We start from the raw sequence: 23529 nt of genomic DNA on the forward strand, positions 1-23529 counted from the left end.
TAATCCAGACTCTTTCTACTATATGGCACTGCTTCACATAATTTATAAAATTCTTTCCCTATTATTTTCTGGACATTTGAGGTGTTTCTAGTATTGTACCATTACAGATAATACTGCAAAGAGACATCTTAATAACAATTACTTCCCTCCCTCTCTCCCTTTATTTCTCTCTCTCTCTTCCTCTCTCTAAGATTAATGCTTAGGAAATACTCTCTCCTCAAGGAGACCAGGGATAATTCTTCCTTTTCATGTTGTTTCCTCCATTTCTGCCTCCTTTCTCATATTTATTTATTTATTTTTCTATAATTCTCTTCTCTTTTGGGGGGGTGTCTTCTGTTAGTTTTGATTTTCCAAGCTGTCTTGGTATTCTATTTATTTTTCACATTGTATTACTTTGTGAAGATTCCAATTTTAAAATATTCTGCTATGTGTTTTATAAATGAATTGCCACATCTTGATGTTTATAGTGGCATTATCAATAATAGCTAAATTATAGAAAGATCCGAATATCCATCAACTTATGAATGGATAAAGAAGTAATGGTATATATATATGGAATACTACTCAGCCATGAAAAATAACGAAGTTTTTTCCACTGCAAAAACATGGATGGAGCTAGAGAGTATTAAGCTAAGTGAAATAAGTCAGTCGGAGAAAGACAAACATCATATGATTTCACTCATATGAGGAATTTAAGAAATAAGCAAATAAAAGCAAAGGGAATAATAAGGGGGGAGAGTCAAAGCAAGAAAAAGACTCTTAAAAATATTTTATTTATTTGAGAGAGGGGGTAGATAGGGAGAGGGAGAGAGAGAGAGAGAGAGAGAGAGAGAGAAAGAGAGAGCAGGAGCCAGGGAAGAAACAGAAGGAGCAGATTCCCTGCTGAGCAGGGAGCCAGATGAGGGGCTCTATCCCACAACCCTGGGATCACAACCTGAGTCAAAGGCAGATGCTTAACTGACTGAGCCATCCAGGTGCCATCAGACTCTTAATTATAGAGAATGAACTGATTATCAGAGGGGAGATGGGAGGAGGATGGGTTAAATAGGTGATAGGAATTAAGAAGGGCACTTGTGATGACTACAGGGTGTTGTATGAAATGGTTGAATTACTATATTGTACATCTGAAACTAATATAATACTGTATGTTAACTACCTGGAATTCAAATAAAAACTTTTAAAATTTTTTGAAAATTCATCCCTCTTATTTCATTTATCTGACATTTATTCATTACTTTTATGCATAGTATCCTGTTATATGAATATCTCACAGTTTATTGATATATAGTTGGGGTTTTCATTTTTTGTTAATGTAAGTAATAATGCCATTAGCCATCTTGTAAGCATACACACACATACATTTCTCATTGTGCATAAGAGTAGGTATCTATGTAGGACTTTTACCTAGGAGTGGATTTGCTTATTCAGAACATGTATATTTTTAGATTTACTAGACACTTTTTGGCTGCTTTGGGTAATGGGCCTACCCCCAACTAAATGAAATAAGAGGAGGAGGGGAGTTGTACTCCAAAGGAAAGTTTAGTGATGGAAGTAAAAAAATATTCAAGGGATATAAACAGGAGATGTCCACTACTTCCAAACAGTATGGTTTCTTAAAAATTGTAAAATGTGGTTTGATACTCATAAAATTCTGTTGTGGGTAGTATAACAATTTTCTGTATTTCAATACTGCTAAATAAAAATGTGAAAATATTTGTTTTCAAAGAAACTACCATATTTTAGGATTCCTTATACTGAACTCTCACTCATACTCAAACTATAGCTTCAACACTCACCCTCTGCCAGATTATTTGTGGGTATGGGGAAAAAGTTGTGTCCAGTGGTGGTCCATAAGAGACCTAGTAATTCCAAAATAAATTAGACCAGCTTGGCTCTTTCTAGAATATTCATTATTTAGATAAAAATTAAGATGTAAGATATGATACATATTTTTGGATTTGTTACATTTAAAGAAAAAATACACACTATATGGATTTTTTCTAGGAGAATTAATTAAATTATATGATATTCACTTTCATCTGGTAAATACTTATTTTTCCTTCTGGTCAAAACATTTTTCTGTAATTCTTAGAAGAAAGACCGAAAATAAAATAACACCATATTTCCAACAGAAATTTTGAAATGAGTTGGACCATCTGAAAAGCCATTTAATTTCTGGGGCTAGATCATAGAATGAAGTAATGGTAAGAAAATGGATTGTGAAAATGTTACATCAGGAAAAAAAATTCCTGATAAAATGCAGGAGTCAGCAAGATCAGAGAAGAAGTGAAGAAAAGAAAACTGACTTGAAAAAAGCAAAAAGAATGACGTGATCACTACAAGGTGATGGTTTTAGTAGCATTTTCATACTTGGTGTAACATTTTTAACAGAGTTAATGTAGCAATATATTTAAACTACTTTCCAATCAACCAGAGGTTGAAAATATGCTCTCAAAAAGTACATATTCCTCCTCTTTTTATGGATGAGGAAGCTGAGTGAAGAAAGGTCAATTGGTTTTATCACAAAGCATCATGGTGACAAATTTAAGGATAAAACTTAATTTCCTGGACTTCAGTTTATGATTTACTCTACTGGATAATTAATAATAAGGCATCATATTTTTCATATTAGCTCTGCTGATCACTATGAAAGATTTATCATTTAAGTTCAACTGAAACACATTCTACTATGAGACCTTTAATTCTTCTGCACTGATGTAATTAAATGGTGCATTTGTAGCTTAGCCTGTGGGTTCAGTGATTACTTTTTTTTCTTTAAAAAATGGTACCTTTTATCTTCCCCTTTTAAAAAACTATTTTTATTGACATTTTTCATACAGTCAAATGTGCTTTACACAGACTGTAACCTAGTAGAATTAATGAAATTGATAACAAGAATTGATAAATTCCAGACTTTGCTTTGTGTGTTTGTAATGTGCTAGAACTAATGCCTACAACAACCATCGCATATATTATTTTTGATAAAATGGGGTATGTTACAGATAGTCTGAACTGTTTTTATGAATAAACATCTGTCATATTTTACAACTCAAAAATAATTTTGATTAATTCAAACTTTTGAATTGAAAGAGATCAATATAAAGCTGAGCAATGTAGTGAAACTGAGTTTAATCATTTTGGCTGTCCAATCTTGATTTGGAATTCAGTCCTTAGAGCAAAAGACCTCTCTTACGAGTACTTTCTAATGATAACTCTCCTGACACCAATTACCTTAATTCATTGTTTAATCTCTCAATATATTGAATGAATTGCCAAAATTTATTAATCAAGCTAACATTTAATGTCAAGGCATGGTAACTTTGATTAAAAAGCATGATGTTTTTACTCTTAGGCAAAAAGTGTTGTAGAATATTTCAGAATATATCAGTAGCAAAGTTGGGATGTGCCATTTCTGGCCATGGGGAAAACAAGGCATTATTTCTCTGGATGATTTTCATCAATGGCAGCAACAATAAACACTAGTAATGAGAATAGTTAATACTTACTATTTACTATGTGCCAGGATCTGTTCTAAGTTCTTATTTATAATCAGTCACTTAATCTACATAGCCTTAATTTACTCACCCTTTAAAACTTTTCAAGTGCTTTCAATGTACTGGGTATTCTTCTAGATTTTATAAATTACACTTGAAAATAACCAATTTTTCCTCTTTCCCACTGACTAGCCTCCAGCCAGGGCCTCAAATGATCCTGAGTCAAGATGGCATTAAAACCAAAACCAAAAAACAAACTTATAGTACACCCCTAAGAATGTCAAGTACTAGAATCCATAGATATGGGCTGTAAAATAGCTATGCCTAAAATTATGAGTGATATCTTAAAAATCTGAAAGAATGATGCCTTTCTTGGTGTTGTGTACACCAAGAAAGAGAGCATACATGTTAAGAAGAGTGCTTGGTCAGTAGTACTCCCTGACCCAGAACTATTATGTTTTTGATTTGATTGAATTTTATGACCTACTTTTTGATATTACATTGTTACCTGACATGGTTTATCAGCAAGAGCTCATCTTCCATTTCTTGCTGCTTTTGACAGCATTGGATTTGAAATGTACTAGAACGTTTTCATTATGATAACCCTACCAGTGCAATCCTTTGGATTGCCTGCCTCTGACAAATGGTACAGTCTTCTTGTCACCAGTCATTTCTCTTGCCTAACCCTGCTGTGAGAGCTGTACTGCTTCTAGCCTTGCAGACCGCCAACCAAACTCATACCTACTTCAAAGTTAGAAAAACAGCAATTTTTTCCTTGACTGTTAATCATATGGCAGGCATTATTCAAAATGATATATAAGCATTATTATCAACATTTTACCAAGGATGAAATTCAAAGTACATTGTGGGCATCAATTTATAATTTTAAATACAGATGATCATCATCGTTTCTAATGAAGTTCCATTCTTTTATTTGCACTCTCCTGCTTCTGATTCTCTTACACTTATTCCAACAAACAATTGTGAGGTTGGAAGAACCTACCAATAAATATTCTTTGGTAGAATGATTGGTTAATTAGAGAAACAAGCAAATGTCTGGAACTATGCTGCCTGATACAGTAGATATTAGCAACATGTGCCTAATGAGTACTTGAAATGTGACCAGACTGGATTTAAATGTGATGTAAGTATAAAAGATATGCCAGATTTCAAAGACTTGGTATGACAAAATAATGCAAAATATGTCATTTGGAATTTTTATACTGATTATATATTGAAGTTGTAATATTTGGTTAAATAAAATATATTACTAAATTAATTTTGCCTATTCTCACTTTTTAAAATGTGGACGCAAAAAAAAATGTGGACGCTACAAAATTGTTAATTTTATATGTGACTCGCCTTATATTTCTATTGGACAGCACTGTTCTAGAAAGTGAGTGTGATTTCAGTCTTGAAAAGTATAAGGAGAAAGCACAGGACCCAGGGCTTTGGCTGCAGTTCCATTGGTGGCTATGCCACACCTGACCTAAAAGACCTTGTCCAAATCACCTGACTTCTGTAAGTGTTGGCTTAATGTTGGGAATGTGAATACCCACTCACAGTGCTATGGAAAGGAGTACATTAAGCTCAGACATGTGAAAGCAGGCTATAAAGAAATGTGCAAATGGAAGTGTCCACTGTTATGGTTTGGTCTAACCTGTGATTCTTTATCTTGGCTTGTTTTAATTAATGGAATGTTAATATGTATAATTTTAACCCAGTTTTTCAAATGACATTTTTATCAATACAAATCATTAAGTGATACTAAGTAATGGTTTACCTGTGTGGAGAAATCTCAGAAAATATTATTTCTTTTTTTTAATAATAAATTTATTTTTTATTGGTGTTCAATTTGCCAAAATATAAAATAACACCCAATGCTCATCCCATCAAGTGCCCCCCTCAGTGCCTGTCACCCAATCACGCCCACCCCCCGCCCACCTCCCCTTCCACCACCCCTAGTTTGTTTCCCAGAGTTAGGAGTCTCTCATGTTCAGTCTCCCTTTCTGATATTTCTCACTCATCTTTTCTCCTATACAATCTATTAACAAGTGTAATCCAGTGTCTGTAAGGGGTGTAAATAATGAATATATTAATGTACTGCATATTTGCTTTTGATCTGATTATATATATATATGTATATATATATATATATACACACACACACACACATATATATAACTTAGACTTATTAATGTCACTTGTTTTTTATAAACCTGGTTCCTTCTTTGTGGATCACATTTAAGATGCCCATTTGAGTATGATTCAACTTATATGAAGTACTTAGAATTAGCAAATTCATAAAGACAGAAAGGAAGTAGAAGAGCTGGAGGAAGGGAACAGAGGGTTGTTGTTAGTGGCTATGGAGTTTCAGCCTGGGATAATGAAAAGGTTCTGGAAGTGGATAGTGGTGGTGATTGTACACCACTGTGAATGTACTAAATGCCAACCAAATTGTACACTTAAAATGGTTAATAAATCTTATGTATAGTTTATCACAAAATGCTCATTTTAAATAAGTGGTTATTCTTAATAGTTCAGAGTACATTTTAAAGGTTTTTTTTTTTTTTTTATCTTAGCAAAGAATTTTGTTTAAAGAGCATCATTTTCCTACTTCATGTTGGCTCCCCGCTTGACAGGCATTGATTTTTCCATAAGACTTATGAAACACAAGCCATTATGTTGGCATTTTATATCAACCTCTTTTAGTTTTGACATCACCAAAATGGACTGAGAACTCAGTATCGCACCTATTTCTATACAGAAGCTCTGGTGTGGACAGTTTTGTAGGACAAGCTGACAACCCTATTGCTCAGCATTCTCCATTGTCCCAGGCTCATCAAATCAGAGATTGCAAAAGAACTCTAGGATGATGCAGATAGATGACAACATATCTAAAACTAAAACCTTAAATCATAAAATATGACAGGATCTAGAATCTTGAGGAAGGATTCCAACATATTTGAAGGCAGTTGAGTCTCTGAGCACTATGAATAAAGATGGCTATAACCTCAATGCTAAATTGCAGTTAGTACTTTACCCCATGAACACCCTTTAAAATATGACTGAGGTGGGGCACTTGATGGGATGAGCACTGGGTGTTATACTATATGTTGGCAAATCGAACTCCAATAAAAATAATTTAAAAAATTTAAAAATTCTTAAAAAGTTTACTAGATAACTACAATATAAACAAACAAACAAACAAATAAATAGACTAAACTTAGTATGTAATGTCCATACTAAAACTTAGGTGATATTCAGTGAGATAAATTTCATAATGGCTCAGTAAATTAATTAGATGCTTTAGTGTGATGATATCTATGTAGGTGTGGAGCAAGAAATTTATTGGTATAAATAAAATCAAGTTGATTTGTCTAAGCAGTAGGTTCCTACTAGACTTAACGATATTATATCATCCTAATATTAGTTTAAATAAATTCCTATTATCTTATTTTTTTAAATGAACAGTAATACATAGTATCTACAATTGAATTATTGCAAAGCAGTATGATCATGCTGCTGCTTCACTATGGGTGTTTTTGTTAATAAACTGAACTCTGTCAGCTTAATGTGTACAGAACTTAGGAAAAAATTAAAACTATAGGCCAATTTCCTATCATACTTACATTGTGTATTATTCTTAATGAAGTCCCAAGTTTATATTTCTTCTTTCCTAGACACCAAATTAAGGACAGTAACCACACTGTGGAGACTGTGGAAGAAACCACACTAATGATTAGAGACAGGGAGAATAGGAAAGGTTCAAGGGACTGAGAATATTAATATTACTTGGATTAGAAAACTATGATATAATCAGATGTTGAGAATTGGGAAAATTCAGAATAATGGATGAGCAACTAGAAGTTACTGCACTAAAAATACATTAAGTAAAAGTTTCATGATTTAGGTAGTTTTTTAAATTGTTTACTGTGTACATGGCAGAATGTTTACTTTCTCAGCATCTCATCTTCTTTTCTGGTCAAGTGAGAATATCACATTTATAGCTCTCTGAGTTTAGCATTTGACAATGGTTCCTGGAAAACTCATTGCTCCATACAGGGAGAGATTGTTGGTGTTATCTTCTTTGAAGGCTTTTCAACTCTCAACTCTAGGGAACAAACTGAGAGTTGCCAGAGGGGAGGTGGGTGGGGGGATGGGGTAACTGGGTGATGGGCATTTGGGAGGGCACTTGTGATGGGCACTGAGTGTCATAGGCAAGTGATGAATCGCTAAATTCTATCCCTGAAACTAATAATAGTATATGTTAACTGACATGAATTTAAACAAAATCTTAAAAAAAATAAAAGCTTAATTTAAATAAAGGAATTATTTTTAAAAATTATGGATTCCCCCCTCTGAGGTATGTCTTGGCATACACAAGCTGGAGGAAGGCCACTGAGACTCCAGTGATTTTTCATTATGCTAATTATTTTAGAACTCATATCTTTCAAAGATATTTTATGGTTTAAAAAACAGGAAGTGGTTGAGAAAATCAAAATATTATGATTTGATATGACAATCTAATGATTACATAATAAGATTTTGAATGATGAATGTTTATTTTCAAAGGTTTTAACTGTTTGAAAGAGCTTTTATTATTTTTGCACTATGAACAGGTCCACTAGGTATACAGTATTCCAGGGTTTTAACTTGTCTTTCCTGTAATTTTGAAGTCTCTTTCTTGATAAAATCAAGAGGTAACTCTTGTGAAGTAACTTGCAGTTGATTCAGACATTGTATAATACATATTTAGAAGAATTTTTAAAAACTACCTATGAAAAAACTGCATGGAAATAGAGTTGGTTTTATTCATGTCAAGATATATGGCTTTTGCATAAGAGGAATGAATGTTTTCATTTCTTAAAATGCTTGACCAAAGCTTTTAGTCATTATGTTAGCATCTGCTGTTCCATCTGGAAGACCTAAAAAATCCGATGAATTATAAATGGACAGTTCAACATGAATATGCAAATTAAAGACATTTTTATGAATTCTATGTAAGATATAAAGCAATAGCTTACTCTGTGCCTTAACTAGAAGATCTTACTATATATTTCTTAATCATCTGTTGGGTTTAGCATAGGGTTCTACTCCAATATATCAACCAGGACTTCTTGGAATATAAACAGCATCAAAGATTCATTATGAATATCATAGACTTTGTTTCAAATGATACAGTACAATGTGTTTATCAGGGAAGTAAAAAAATACAAATTAACACTTAAGGGGTATTATTTTAAATATAGAAGTACTATCTGTAGTCACTGCTATGTTGTAGTATCAGCAGAAAATTTTGGAACTTTTAATGAGCACTTACTGTTAATGTTCCATTAGATGATTATGTTGTTTCCACACTGCCATCTTTTGAAGGACACATTTGCTTTATTCCTTAAATCTTGACACATACTCTAAACATGAATATAAATGCGGCTATCTCTAATTCTTGTGGTTTCTAATATTTATTTAAAATGTTTGGTTTTCAATATCTCACTTATGATCAAAAGCACATGCTGAGCTTTTTTTAAGATTGAGGTTTGCTCTGTCAAATTAAGGATGAAAGAATGACACTGAAACATATGTCCTTTTTTAAAAAAAAAAGTAAAAATGCATTTTAAACTTTTTAGGGAATTCGTGGCTTCTGAATGTCACGAACATGTCATGTTTCTTCTATGCATCAACTTTTGAGTCTCCGATTAAAAATATAACCTGCAAAAAGAATGTGTCTACTTAGATATTGTTGCTATGGTGCTATTTATCTAGTTAATGATATAACCCTTTCAGAATAATGAAAACAATAGCACTTGTCAACACCAAACATGAAGGAAGGGAGTGAAGTAGCAGAGATGTGAAAAATATCCATTAATGTGAAAGCAATATGTTATGGGGGCAGCAAAGAGGTAGTAAGCTATTTACTATTTACTGGTTGGCTATGCCTTTGCTAAAATTAGATTAAAGCAAAAAAGCTTAGTAAAACATAATGAAATAGTTTTTATGATGTTTTCCATTTGGGGTATATAATTATATCCTTTTATATTAATCTAATTCCTCTATGAGTTAAATAAGCTCATTAGTGTTGATTTGCCTTTCCATGAACTTTTTTTGTTCAACAAAATCATTTGATAAACATTTTGTAAGAAATAGAATCATGCTCAGAACAACACTTGTATACTTATGCAAGCTACTTATGACGTATAAATGAGCATGTTCTGTAGTTGTACGATCTGCATTTATTATTTTAAATGAAGTTAAGAAGTTATAGATACTTCTATATGGCTGCTATTCAAAGTAGAGATTTCAAATAACAGAGTAAAAAGGTTCTTTACCCCAAATACTTAAAGTAGCACTGTTTTTGATGGCAGAGGAGATGCTGAAACAAAGACAGTGAGATTGATGAAGAGGTAACAGATTTGAGATATACATAGGTGCCATGACAAAATAATGAGGTGATTAGTTACATGTCAGTGGTCACGGAGTGGAGGCCCAGTTTTTGTTTGGGACATTTGAATTTTCAAGGATGAGCCCGTTTGAAGAGTGTATTAGTTGTTTTTTGTTTGTTTGTCTTAGTCCAAGTGACTAATGACTCAAGTAACAAAGACACATACTATATTTTTTTAACAAGAATTCCAGAAGTAGATAAGGCCCAGGTTGGGTAATTCAGCTGGAGCAATGACATTATCAAGGACATTTTTTATTTTGGTCTTTATGCTGTTTTGAGCAAATGACTTGACCTCTTAGGCTGGCTTTCCAAATGGCATCACGTGAAGACCCCCGTGTTTACAAACAGAAAAAGAATTGGTCCATATTGTATTCCCTAAAAAAAAAAAAAAAAAAAAGAGCACAGAAAGCTTCCCCAGAAGCTCCCAGAACAGACTTCCAACCACCATCCCACTGTTTAAAATTGCCTATGAGTAAACCAATCTCTAGAAAGAAGGCCAAGATCACCATCAGGATGCTTTGACCATTCAAGATTCCAACCCATGATGTAAAAGGCCCTCAGCCTCCCTATGAAGCACATGAGGACCTGGAGTAGGGTAAACAGTATCAGGATAGCAAGGATGGCTAGGAAGTGGCACTTGTGGAATGGATTTTGGGTAGGCTACTAGACTGTGTGCCCAGGAAGTGGCAGTTATGGTTTGGTAATGTTGGCCTTGTCTATTGGGGGATTTTAAGAGATAATTGGAAATATGGGCCTGGAAGATGTTAAGAATTTGAGATTATATACCACATCTTCTTTATCCATTCGTCTGTCGATGGATATCAAGGCTCCTTCCACAGTTTGGCTATTATGGATATTGCTGCTATAAACATTGGGGTGCAGGTGTCCTGGTGTTTCACTGCATCTGTATCTCTGGGGTAAATACCCAGTAGTGCAATTGCTGGGATAGAATTGGTAGGTATTTAGCTGACTGAAGTATGTCAATTGGAGAAGGACAATCATTATATGGTTTCACTCATATGGGGAATATAAGAAATAGTGAAAGGGGTTATAGGGGAAAAGAGGGAAAATGAGTGGGAACAATTAGAGAGGGTGACAAAACATGAGAGACTCCTAACTCTGGGAAACAAACAAGGGGTTGTGGAAGGAGAGGCAGGTAGGGAGATAGGGTGACTGGGTGACAAGCACTGAGGAGGACATTTGATGGCGTGGGCACTGGGTGTTATACTGTATGTTGGCAAATTGAGCTTCAATAAAAAATTTAAAAAAAAGAATTTGAGATTAATCTGCCCAGAGAGGACACTTGAACCTATAACAGTGAATGAGATTATTCAGGAATAAGGTATAGAGTAGAATGTGAGGTGTACAAAAGGCCAAATGTGGGCAGCCTGGGTGGCTCAGCGGTTTAGCGTCGACTTCAGCCCAGGTTGTGATCCTGGAGACCCGGGATGGAGTCCCATGTCAGGCTCCCTGCATGGAGCCTGTTTCTCCCTCTGCCTGTGTCTCTGCCTCTCTCTTTCTCTGTGTCTCTCATGAATAAATAAATAAGATCTTTAAAAAATATATTACAAAAGGCCAAATGCTACAAGGGTAACAAAGATGTTAAGAAAATGTGATTTTCCAGAGAGATAAAATAAAAGCCAGAGAGACCATTTTTACATGTGAAATACAGTTAAATTCCAAAATACAAATTTGTTTGGCAAAATTTTCCTCCCTCAGAAGTTCAACTTGGACCCTACATTTCTAATTCATAAGAACCCTAACATTTACATGTTTTTTGTTTGTTTAATTTAGAAACCTCTATAATGACATTCTTATTCAAATAATTTCTGGTCATTGATAAAGTCAAATTTAAACTGAGAATTTGGTTTTGATCTCGCACAATGCAGGCATTAGGGGTGCTACCCTCCTGCATAGTCACAAATTTGCCTGTAATGTTTGTGAGTTTTTAAATTGTATTTATTTGGTAAAAAAAAAAAAAAAAAAAAAAAAAAAGCCTGGAATCAAGAATTCCCTTTTTACTGTTTTCTTTTTCTTTTTAAAATGATTACCCTACAGTATTATATTAGTTTCAGGTATACAATATAGTGATTCAACACTTCTATGTATTACTCACTGTTCATCACAATGTGTGCTCTTAATCCTCTTTATCTGTTTTATTCATCCCTCCATCCACCTCCCTGCTGGCAACCAGCAGTTGGTTCTCTATGAGTCTGTTTTGTTGTTGTTGTTGTTGTTGTTGTTGTTCATCTGTTTTCTGTTTGTTTCGTTTCTTAACTTCCACATCCGTTAAATCATATGATATTTGTCTTTCTCTCACTGATTTCATTTAGCATTATACCCTGTAGGACCATCGACATTGTTGCAAACAGCAAGATTTAATTCTGTTTATGGATGAGTACTATTTCATTGTGTATTTATACTACATCTTTTTTATCCATTCATCTATTGATGGACACTTGGGCTGCTTCCATATCTTGGATATTGTAAATAATGCTGCAATAATCATAGGGGTGCATATACCTTTTTGAATTAGTGTTGACTTAGTATTTTTGTTTTATTTAGGTAAATATCCAATAGTGGAATTGCTGGATCATATGGCAATTCTATTCTTAATGTTTTAAGATTGTTAACCTCCATACTGTTTTGAACAGTGACTGCACCAATTAATGTGTGTGAGGTTTCATTTTTTTCCCCATTCTCACCAACACTTACTTGTTTTGTTGTCGGTTTTTTTTGCGTATTAGTATTATTTTTTTAGCCATTCTGACAGGTGTGAGGTGATATCCCATTGTGGTTTTGATTTGCATTTCCTATAAACTGGTGATGTTGAGCATCTTATCGTGTATCTTTTGGCTATCTTTATGTCTTCTTTGGAAAAATGTCTATTCAGATCTTCTGCCCATTTTTAATTGGATTATTTTTATTTTTGGTATTGAGTGGTGTGAATCTTTATATATATATATATATAATATATATATATTAAGTGGTGTAAATCTTTATAATATATATTATATATATTATATATTACATATAAGATATATATTAAGATTTTATTTATTTATTCATGAGAGACACAGAGAGACAGAGAGGCAGAGACACAGGCAGAAGGAGAAGCAGGCTCTTTGCAGGGAACCCGACGTGGGACTTAATCCCTGGTCTCCAGGATCATGCCCTGGGCTGAAGGCAGCGCTAAACTGCTGGGCCACCAGGGCTGCCCTCTTTATATATTTTGAATATTAAGTTCTTATCAGATATATCATTTGAAAATATCTTCTTCCATTCAGTAGGTTGATCTCCTTTAACAGTCAAAAATTTGCATGTAACTTTTGATTCCCCAGAAATTTAACTGCTAACAGCCTACTGTTGACCAAAAAACTTACCAGTAACATAAACTGCCAATTAGTACATATTTTGTATGTTATATGTATTATATGTCATATTCTTATAGTATATTAAGCTTGAGAAAAATATTAATAAATCATAAGGAAGAAAAAATGTATTTATAAATACGTTACTGTAAAAAATTGGGTGTAAGTAGACACGCAGCTCAAACCTGTGTTGTTCAAGGGTCAACTGTTTATCTCCTAGGCCCTATTGCTTCTAGATAGAGCCACATGACTAGTTCTCACCAGTGAATGCAAAGGAAAGGAGGAACTGTCACTTCTGAGGGAAAGTAGTGAAGAAATGAGTATTCTTTCTCCAGTTCTTTCCCCCAGTAATTGCTTAGAGGCAGAGAATGCCAAAGCCCCAGGGGAGGGAAAGAGCTGTGGTATCTAAATCACATCATGGGGGAAAGCTGATTGCAGACCAAAAGGACTCTCATTGCATGCTTTCATGAGTGAGAAATGACCACCATCCTCTAAGTTAAACCACTGAAATCATAAGGTTTATTTTTTATAGCAGCTAGCCTTATGCTAAGTAACACAGGCAAATTTTGCTAATGCAGAGTCATCTGAATAAAAGAGATAGTTATTGTCAAATCATGAAGACCTCAGAAGGAAACTTCTAAGCTATACACTTCACACTTTCCTATCCAAATGCTTCTTCCTATATTTTTTTTCTGTCTGCTTTGCAAACCTACCAGTTCTCTGCTTGTTCAGATTCTACCTGTCTTTCAAGGTATGGCTCAAAACCCCATCTCCTCTAGTTAGCCTTCAGTGCTTTCCTCCTATATCAGGACAATCCCTTCTTCCCTAGAGGTCAGATTGCTTCTGGCATTGTTTCTTTTGTGCTTACTTGGCTATTGGGATTCATTAATTCATTAATTCATTCACTGGGTTTTTTTCCAGTGGCTTCTAACTTATTTGAGGTAGGACTTAATCTTGTTTACTTGGTTTTATCAGTAATTCTGCATTATTTAGCACATAGTAGAAGAAGATTAATAAGTCTTTTTTGAAATGTTGAATAAACAAAAGCTAAATTGAGTATGTATTGTAGAAATGTATTCTATTGTAAATAACTCAGCTAAATGTTATGTTAGTCTTAATCATAAACTTGTTATATAAGTAATTATTTCAGGGTTTTCAGCTTATGCATGAAATAATTTAAAATGTAACTATTTTGCTTAAAATTCTTTGTATATTCATTATTCTCTAATTAATCTGTAATAATCCTAATGAGCTATAATAGCTGATATTTATTCACAGTAATTCAAATGATCTTATTTTAAAGTCAGCACAATATAATTTTCCTTACATAGGGTCAACTGAAGTGCTTTTAAAACCTTGTATAGTCTGGTGATTCATTTATGTTTTTTCTGCTTCTTTAAATTTCAAGTTTCTATTTAAATTCCATGTAGTTAACATATAGTATAATATTAGTTTCAAGAGTAGAATTTAGTTATTCATCACTCATATCCAGCATCCAGTGCTCTAACTAAAGATAAAATGCAACCATACAAAATGTTCAGTTAAAACTAGAAAAAGCAGAAAAGATAGGGGAAAAGAAACAGAATAAATTCTATGAATTGAAAACTGACAATGATATATATTAACCCAACAATTTCAATAATCATCTTAAATATAAATGGTCCAAAGACACCAGTTAAAACAAAGAGAATGTCAAAATGGAAAATAAAAATCAAGATCCAACTGTATGTCGTCTATAAGAGACCTATTTTAAATATAAAGAACTAGACTGGGCAGCCCAGGTGGCTCAGCGGTTTAGCGCCGCCTTCAGCCCAAGACATGATCCTGGAGACCAGGGATCGAGTCCCAGGTCAGGCTCCCTCCATGGAATCTGCTTCTCCCTCTGTCTGTGTCTCTGCCTCTCTTTCTCTCTGTATCTCTCATGAATAAATAAATAAAATCATAGAAAAAAGAACCAGATAGGCTGCAATTGAAGAAATGAAGAAAGATAAACTATTCAAACAGTACCCAAAAGAAAGCGATGTATATCCATTTCAGACAAAGCCAACTTCAGAGTGGGGAAACAGTCATTCATATAGAGGGTCATTACATAATAACTGACAGAAAAATTTTCTAAGAAGACATGACAGCCGTAAACACATATGTAACAAGAACAGAGAATCATAACTGTAAGGCACCAATTTTTAGAATCAAAAGGATAAAGAGACAAATTCATTACCCTTGTTGGGGAGTAATTGAAATAACAGGTAAGCAGAAAACCATTAAAGATATAGTTGACTTAACAACACTATAAGTAAACTTTATTTAATTGATATTTATAGAATATTCAATGCAACAAAAGCAAAATATGTACTCTTCTCAAGATCTCATGGGACACTCATCAAAAAAATCATATGCTGCATCATAAAATATACTGTAACAAAATTTTAAAAATAGAAATAAAATAAAACATATACTCAGACCACAATGGAAATAAACTAGAAATCATGGGGATCCCTGGGTGGCTCAGTGGTTTAGCACCTGCCTTTGGTCCAGGGTGTGATCCTGGAGCCCCGGGATCAAGTCCCACATCGGGCTCCCTGCATGGAGCCTGCTTCTCCTTCTGTCTCTCTGTCTCTGTCTCTGTCTCTCTCTCTCTCTCTCTGTCTCTCTTATGAATAAATAAATAAAATCTTTAAAAAAAGAAATAAACTAGAAATCTATAACAAAAATCGCTGAGAATATCACCAGATGTTTAAAAAGTAATACATTTCTAAATAACACATGGGTCAAGGAAGATTTCTTAACAGAAATTAAGAATTGTTTTGTACTAGTGAAAGGGCAACTTATGAAAATTTGTGGGATGCAATAAAGTAGTGTTTAGAAGAAATATAGATTAAGTCAATATATAAGAAAAGAAGGACACTCTGAAATGAAAATCTAAACCTCTGATCTGTGAAAGTCATTTTTTAAAAAGATTTTATTTATTTATTCATGAGAGACACAGAGAGAGAGGTAGAGACATAGGCAGAGGGAGAAGCAGGTTCCCTGCAGGGAGCCTGATGTGGGACTCAATCCCAGGACCCCTGGATCACACCTGAGTGGAAGTCAGATGCTCAACCGATGAGCTACCCAGGTGTCCCTGTGAAAGTCATTGTTAAGGAAATCAAGACAAGCTACAGACTGGGAGAAAATATTTGCAAGACATATACCTAACAAAATACTTATATCGAAAACTTACAAAAAAATTCTTAAAACAGAACATGAAGAGCAAACATCCCAACTAAAAATGGTTAAAATATCTGGACACTAGAACAAATAAAATACATAAAAGGCAAATAACCATATAAAATATGTTCAAAATAATGTGTGGGAAATACCAGAAAGAGAGACAGAACATAAAGACTCCTAACTCTGGGAAACGAACTAGGGGTGGTGGAAGGGGAGGAGGGCGGGGGGTGGGGGTGAATGGGTGACGGGCACTGAGGGGGGCACTTGATGGGATGAGCACTGGGTGTTATTCTGTATGTTGGCAAATTGAACACCAATAAAAAATAAATTTATTAAAAATTTAATAACATAAAAAAATAATAATTTATTATTAGGGAATTGGCAATTAAAACAATGATGAGTTTCACTACAGATCCACTGGAATGGTAAAATCCAAACAGCAGAGTGGAAGTTGGTAGAAAAATGTTGAGCAACCAGAATTCTTAATTCATTGCTAATAGAAATGCAAAATGGTACGGCCACTTCAGAAGACAGTTTAGCAGCTCCTTACAAAGCTAAATATAATCTTTCCATATATTCCAGGAATTACATTCCTAGGTATTTGCTAAACTAATATGAAAGTGTATGTTCACAAAAAAACTGCATGAAAATTATATAATAGGCTTTATTCATAATCTCCAAAACCTGGAAGCACCTAAGATGCACCATTCAATAGATGAATGGAAAAACCATGGTATGGCCATACAATGAAAAATCAGTGAGTGATAGAAACAAATGAGCTCTCATTGGTGAACCCTGAATGGTATTAATTATGCCAAGTGAAATAAGTCACATAAGCAAGGACAAATATTACATGATGCCACTTATATGAAGTACCTAGAAAGGTCAGATTCATAGTTACAGAAGATAGTGATGGTTGCCAGGGTTTGGGGGAAGGAAAAAATGGAGAGTTACTGTTTAATGGGTACAGAGTTTCATTTTGGAAACATGAAAAAGTTCTAGAGATAGGTAGTGGTGATGGTTACACAAAAATGTGAATGTACTTAATCCCACTAAAATGTACACTTAAATATGGCTAAATGGTAAATTTTGATAGCTGTTTTTTACTACAAAACCCAAAAAGATTCTCTGAGTCCAACATCTAAAAATATTCTCAATTTTCTGCCCTCAGAACTCACAAATTAAGTTTCTAATATGTTCAAAACATTAACCTTTGTTTTTCTTGTGTTTCCAGAGAAATGTCTCTTATTAAATACCTAATTGCGTACACCAAACAGACCTAACTCTGAGAGTTCACCTGCACCGCTATCTCCTAAAACCAGACACAACTCTTTAACTGAACTACCCTATTCTCAGACTAGTACTGGCTCATTGAGGAATAGAGCAATCTCCTAACTCAGCTTCTGCTGTGAAGCTTCCTTGGGAAGTTTCAAAGGTGGGAATAAATGGTATACCAGGATATGCTACCTCAAAATATGTCTCTTTGAGGATTATTTTGAGAAATTGCACTCATAGGAGAAACTGTGAAAACAAAGTAGGAGTTACCTTTTTGTAAGGGAAGTTTACATTTATAGGGGAAATATCCATCTGTAAAGGTGTCTCTCTGTACCAAGTAGAGAACGATGACTCTGAAATATCCAGCAACTCTTGTCATTGGAGAAGGAAAGCATGGACTTAGACTTACCCTTGTTAACCATGCTTTTCCTGGTAACCTCCCATAAGTGCTCCCTGTCCAATCTTTTGTCTTTAATTGAAGATGGTATTTAAGGGAGTGGTTTGGGCCTTCTCAAGGGGGTATTCAATTTCTCTGGGTATCTTCCATGTATATATGAGGTAGTCATGGTAATACATTTCTATTTGTTTTTCTCTTGTTAATCTTTTATTACAGGGAGTCTCAGACAAAAACTGAGAAGGGTAGAGGGAAAATTATTTCTCTTCCCCCATAAACTTTAATGTATACAAATTTTTAAAGACATCATTTAGGAGGATGGAATGCAGAATGTGATAAAACAACCAAACTATATTACAAATGTATGACATGGCCTCACTGAAGTCAGGTGGGGGGAAAAGTGCTAAGTAAATATGAAAGTGAATAGAGTCTGGGAGACTAAAGGCAAAATAAATTGTACATAAGCATTTATCTATTTGATAAAGTTGCTTCTCACAGGAGTAAAGGCCAACAATTCTGATCTCATACATCTATACTGGAAGTGAAAAATTAAGTAAATGAATAAAAGATGGTGGGAAGCAGGTTTTTCACTACTAGACAGGGAGGTCATAGATAAGCAAGGGGAAGTGGCTAGAATGATCTCCGTGGTAATGGATTAGAGCCAGAGATATCTCAAGTATGAATTTATGTTTAGTTTAATACAGATACAGATGGTTACATTTAGCAGTATTTATGGAGGTGCAAATACCTGGATTAGAACATATAAATTTCCTTGTTCTGTCAACTGAAAGGTCTTAGAAGCAACTATAGTCCAGTAGCAATGAGAACTTCCTATGCCCAGACCTTAGTTTCTAGCACTATTCTCTAATGAAAGGAACAATGGCTCTTTGGAAAAAATAGCTAATTCTAGGGCTTGAGCAGGAAATACCCAAGATAGTCCTGGAACATCTTGTGGGGTCTAAGAATAAGTAAGTGTTCACACACACACACACACACACACACACACACACACACGGTATATCAGAGGGACAAAGGAGTCAACTAAAAGAGCTTCTAAGGGTCAAAGCTACAACAATTTGAGAAACAAAATAATGTGATGTTGGATTATAAACCAAACTATATAATAAATACACAGGAGTCCATACTAAGATAGATAGATAATTGAATAAGTAGATAAATGTGGAAATAGAGAAAAATTCAAAATATTTAAATACTTAGCCTTCAAAGAGGGGAGGACATAACTCTTCACTCCTTAAATGTGAACTGTAGATTGTGACTTCCTTACAAAGACTGTAGCGTGGAAAAGAGGGGCAACAAGTAACGTTGCAGTAGCAAAACCTGACAAACACTACCACAGGTGATTAAAGGTCAATAGCAGTAGTGGGAAGTCACGCTGATAGAATGCTAAGTTGTGATTTGACCTCTGTGATTTTCTAAGAACATATGATCTAAGTATAATCATGAGAAAAATATCCAGCAAATCACAGCTGAAGGACATTCTACAAACTCCATGTGCAGTACTCCTTGAAATCGTCAAGATCATCAGAAACGAGGGAAGTCAGTAACAGACACAGCCAAAAGGAACCTAAAGAGACATAACAATTAAATGTAATGTGCTATCCTGGATGGGATCCTAAAACCAAAAAGAGGACCATTAAGCATAAAACTAAGGAAATCTGAATAAAATATGTAATATTGACTATAGTTGATAATGTATTGATATTGATTCATTAATGGTAATAAATGTGCCATACTAATGTTAGGTATTAATAACAGGGGAAACTGGATGTGGGGTATATGGGATCTCTCTCTACTGTCTTTATAAGTTTTCTATAAATGTAAAAGTGGTCTAAAATAAAACGCTTATTAAAAAAAGACATATAAATAATAGTGAAAGGGAATATAAGGGAAGGGAGAAGAAATGTGTGGGAAATATCAGAAAGGGAGACAGAACGTAAAGACTCCTAACTCTGGGAAATGAACTAGGGGTGGTGGAAGGGGAGGAGGGCGGGGGGTGGGAGTGAATGGGTGACGGGCACTGGGGGTTATTCTGTATGTTGGTAAATTGAACACCAATAAAAAATAAATTAAAAAATAAATAAAAAACAAGTGAAGTGAAAAAATAAATAAATAAATAGATAAATAAATAAATAAATAAAGTAAATATTAAAAAAAAGACTCTTACCTATAAAAAAAAGAAGACATTCCTTTGACTATAAGTAGCTCGTGTTTTCATGGAAGAACGGGAGCATCGACAGTGACAAGGCAATGTGGTAGGTGCTGCAACAGAGATTCTAAAAGTGCTACAGAGGCATGAAGAACTACATGCCTCAAGACAAAGGGAACATATTAGCTGTGCGTTGAAGGAAGAGTAAGAATCAGTCCTGTGACAATGTGCAAGAAAAAGTATTCCGGGGGGAGCACCCCATGAATAAGGGCTCAGAGGGAGGATTTTTGGAGAACAGTAAAAATTTCAGTGTGGCTGAGGCTTAGAGAAGAGAGTGGAGGCTACAGATGCCAAAACACCTTACATAAAAAAAAAAAAATAACAATGTTGAAAGTATACTAACAGTGATGAACAGGTTTATTATTTTTTTCATTGTGGTATTTTTTCCTTTTATTTATTTATTTCATTTTTTGAAAATATTTAATTTATTTATTTGAGAGAGAGATGGAGAGAGAGTGTGCGCATGAGCAGGAGGGGGGTGGGGGGAGGCAGAAGGAGAGGGAGAAGCAGACTCTTCCTTGAACAGGGAGCCCAAAGTGGGGCTCAATCTTGAGAGACCCTGAGATCGTGACCAAAGGGACATGCTTAAGTGACTGAGCCACCTAGATGCCCCATGGTCTGTTTTCCTGAACCACTATTTTACTTGAGTAGACACATACACTTTTAATAAGTGAAAGATCGGGATCCCTGGGTGGCGCAGCGGTTTGGCGCCTGCCTTTGGCCCAGGGCGCGATCCCGGAGGCCCGGGATCGAGTCCCACATCGGGCTCCCAGTGCATGGAGCCTGCTTCTCCCTCTGCCTGTGTTCTGCCTCTCTTTCTCTCTGTGACTATCATAAATAAATAAATAATTAATTAAAAAGAAAAGAAAAAAATAAGTGAAAGACCTCCCATCAAAGCTCACAACATTGCCTGCACATTTAGCCACTTTCTTTATCTAGAAATGTTCTTTTCTCTTCACATATAGAATTATTTCTTATTTTAAAGAAACACGTTCTAACACACTTCAAAATGCTTACCATTGGCTAATGCACATCCACTAAAATAATAATATCATACTTTGCATAATATTTATATTAAATACAGTATGATTATGATATGCAGAAAATCAAGATACACAATACTGGTTCATTATCATCCAGAGAACTTCCCACCTTTGCTGCTACAGTAAGAGATATAATTTGGATTCTAAGACACGTTGTTTAATTTGACCACAGGCCAAATTTAGTGTTACACTAAAGCACAATTATGAAAAAAACATATCTTGCCAATAGACTTGTTAATACCTAAAATGTATTTGAATATATGCCATTTTTAATTATTGGTCATGCAGCTCTCCAATTCACCCAAAATTTTGTATATAAGCAAACTTCGCTTTATAATTTATATGCCCAAATCAATGTCATAGGTAAGGCTCCTTAAATTAGAGGTATTCAGGATAATCAGTTGAATGAAAATTTTCATTAAAACTTTCATCTACTTCCTCTTGGATAATACAGAATAATTATTCCTTCTTTTCAAGTAAATAAAAGATATTTTTGGAGAAATGAAGTTACAAAAATAGCAGCCCTGGGTAGCATTTAGAGGAAAATAATTCTATTATTGGTCATATAAAATAGCCTCATTTAAGTCATTTCTCCATCTGGGAGCCAGTTTCTAGTCTGTGAGATTTTTTTCATTACCTCTTACTAGATAGTGGTTTAGTATCCTAATGTTTCTAGGAAAAGAAAAGATGTGCTTACTAAGGATTAGCTCTCTATATTCCAAAGAATAAAGGCTAGAAGTATAATCTATAGTCTTTACAGATAGATATTTTTTATTATATTTTTAAATTCCCTTGTCTCTATATCTACTCTTGGAAAATCTACTTCAGTATAAATTAAAAGCAAAAAATAAATAATTAAAAAACCTCAATATTTATTGCAAAGAAAACCCAGGTATAAACAGTTATATTTTTCACTGTTCCATTAAACAGATAAGGAGGTAGAGTGATAAAGTGTTCATTGTAATTCTCTATATAGAGACCTATTAAACACAGCAAAATTGAAAACCAAACTACTTATACATCACACATATGCATACCATATGTACATAATACAAGACTGAATACATGTTTACTGTTTAAGTATATCATATATTGCAAGTGGCAGTTATTTACTAGGTCTAATATTTATCAAAGGCATTACCAAAGACTACCTTTTTAATTTAACCAAATTTTCTTTAGACCAGAATAACTACTATTCATCAAGCGGATTTCCTGAAATTGAATTGTAATATTTATGTCTAAATATATCATAATTTCAAAGTTTGAAAGTAAAGACAATTTTTATAAGACAAAGGTGACTAGCACAAAACCCTTCATAAACAGGAAAACTATATTAAGTGAATCAATGAACAAATGAAAATCTCTTTAACGTATAAGATATCCTTTGTCAACTTATTTGTATACGTTTCATAAATAGGATCATGCAAAAAGTCATCAAGAAGAATCTCTCTCAGTAAGATAAGAACAATGTCTAACTCCCTAATATTGCTCTTGTTTCTCCCCCTTTTTTGTTCTCTTGGAACCACTTTTAGAGATGCAAACTATAAAGTAAAAAGAGGTATGTTACCTGACATACAATGACCAAAATGCACATCTAGATATAATTCTGTTATACAAACTGATTTCATTCAACTTATGTTACCTCAATAGATCCTTGCAAAAATCCAATGAACTATACAAGGGCAAATTTTATCACTGCCATTTTATACATGAATAAATTGATATTGTGAAGGCTGTGGTGATTCCAATAAGGTCATGTGACTAGTGATCTGTAGATTCATTATTATAGATGGAGTTCTCAATCTTGCTCAAATGCCCTTCTACCTTAGCAACCAGAGACAGGAATGACACCATTCACTGCACCTCATACAATTATTCAATTATTGTACCTGCAATTATGTTATTTTCAAATTCATGAGAACATATATGTCAGATTCACAGAGTGATAAATCAGAAAAATAGCAAATTTTCTAATTTGAAGCAAGACAGGAAGACAGAGGTAGATTTCATATATTCTATTTCAACACCTTAGAAAGTGTTTCCAAAAATGATACCATTACAAAATACAAGCAT

The 23529-nt window shown here is 34.2% G+C and overlaps 1 protein-coding gene across 1 annotated transcript in view; it reads right to left on the bottom strand.

Moving 5' to 3' along the window:
* Nucleotides 1–23529, bottom strand: part of IL1RAPL1 (interleukin 1 receptor accessory protein like 1) — a 1256301-nt gene that overhangs the window by 530439 nt on the left and 702333 nt on the right. The window lies entirely within an intron of this gene.

The sequence above is a fragment of the Canis lupus genome, chromosome X (genome assembly GCF_048164855.1).
Source record: "Canis lupus baileyi chromosome X, mCanLup2.hap1, whole genome shotgun sequence".
Lineage (NCBI taxonomy): Eukaryota > Metazoa > Chordata > Mammalia > Carnivora > Canidae > Canis > Canis lupus.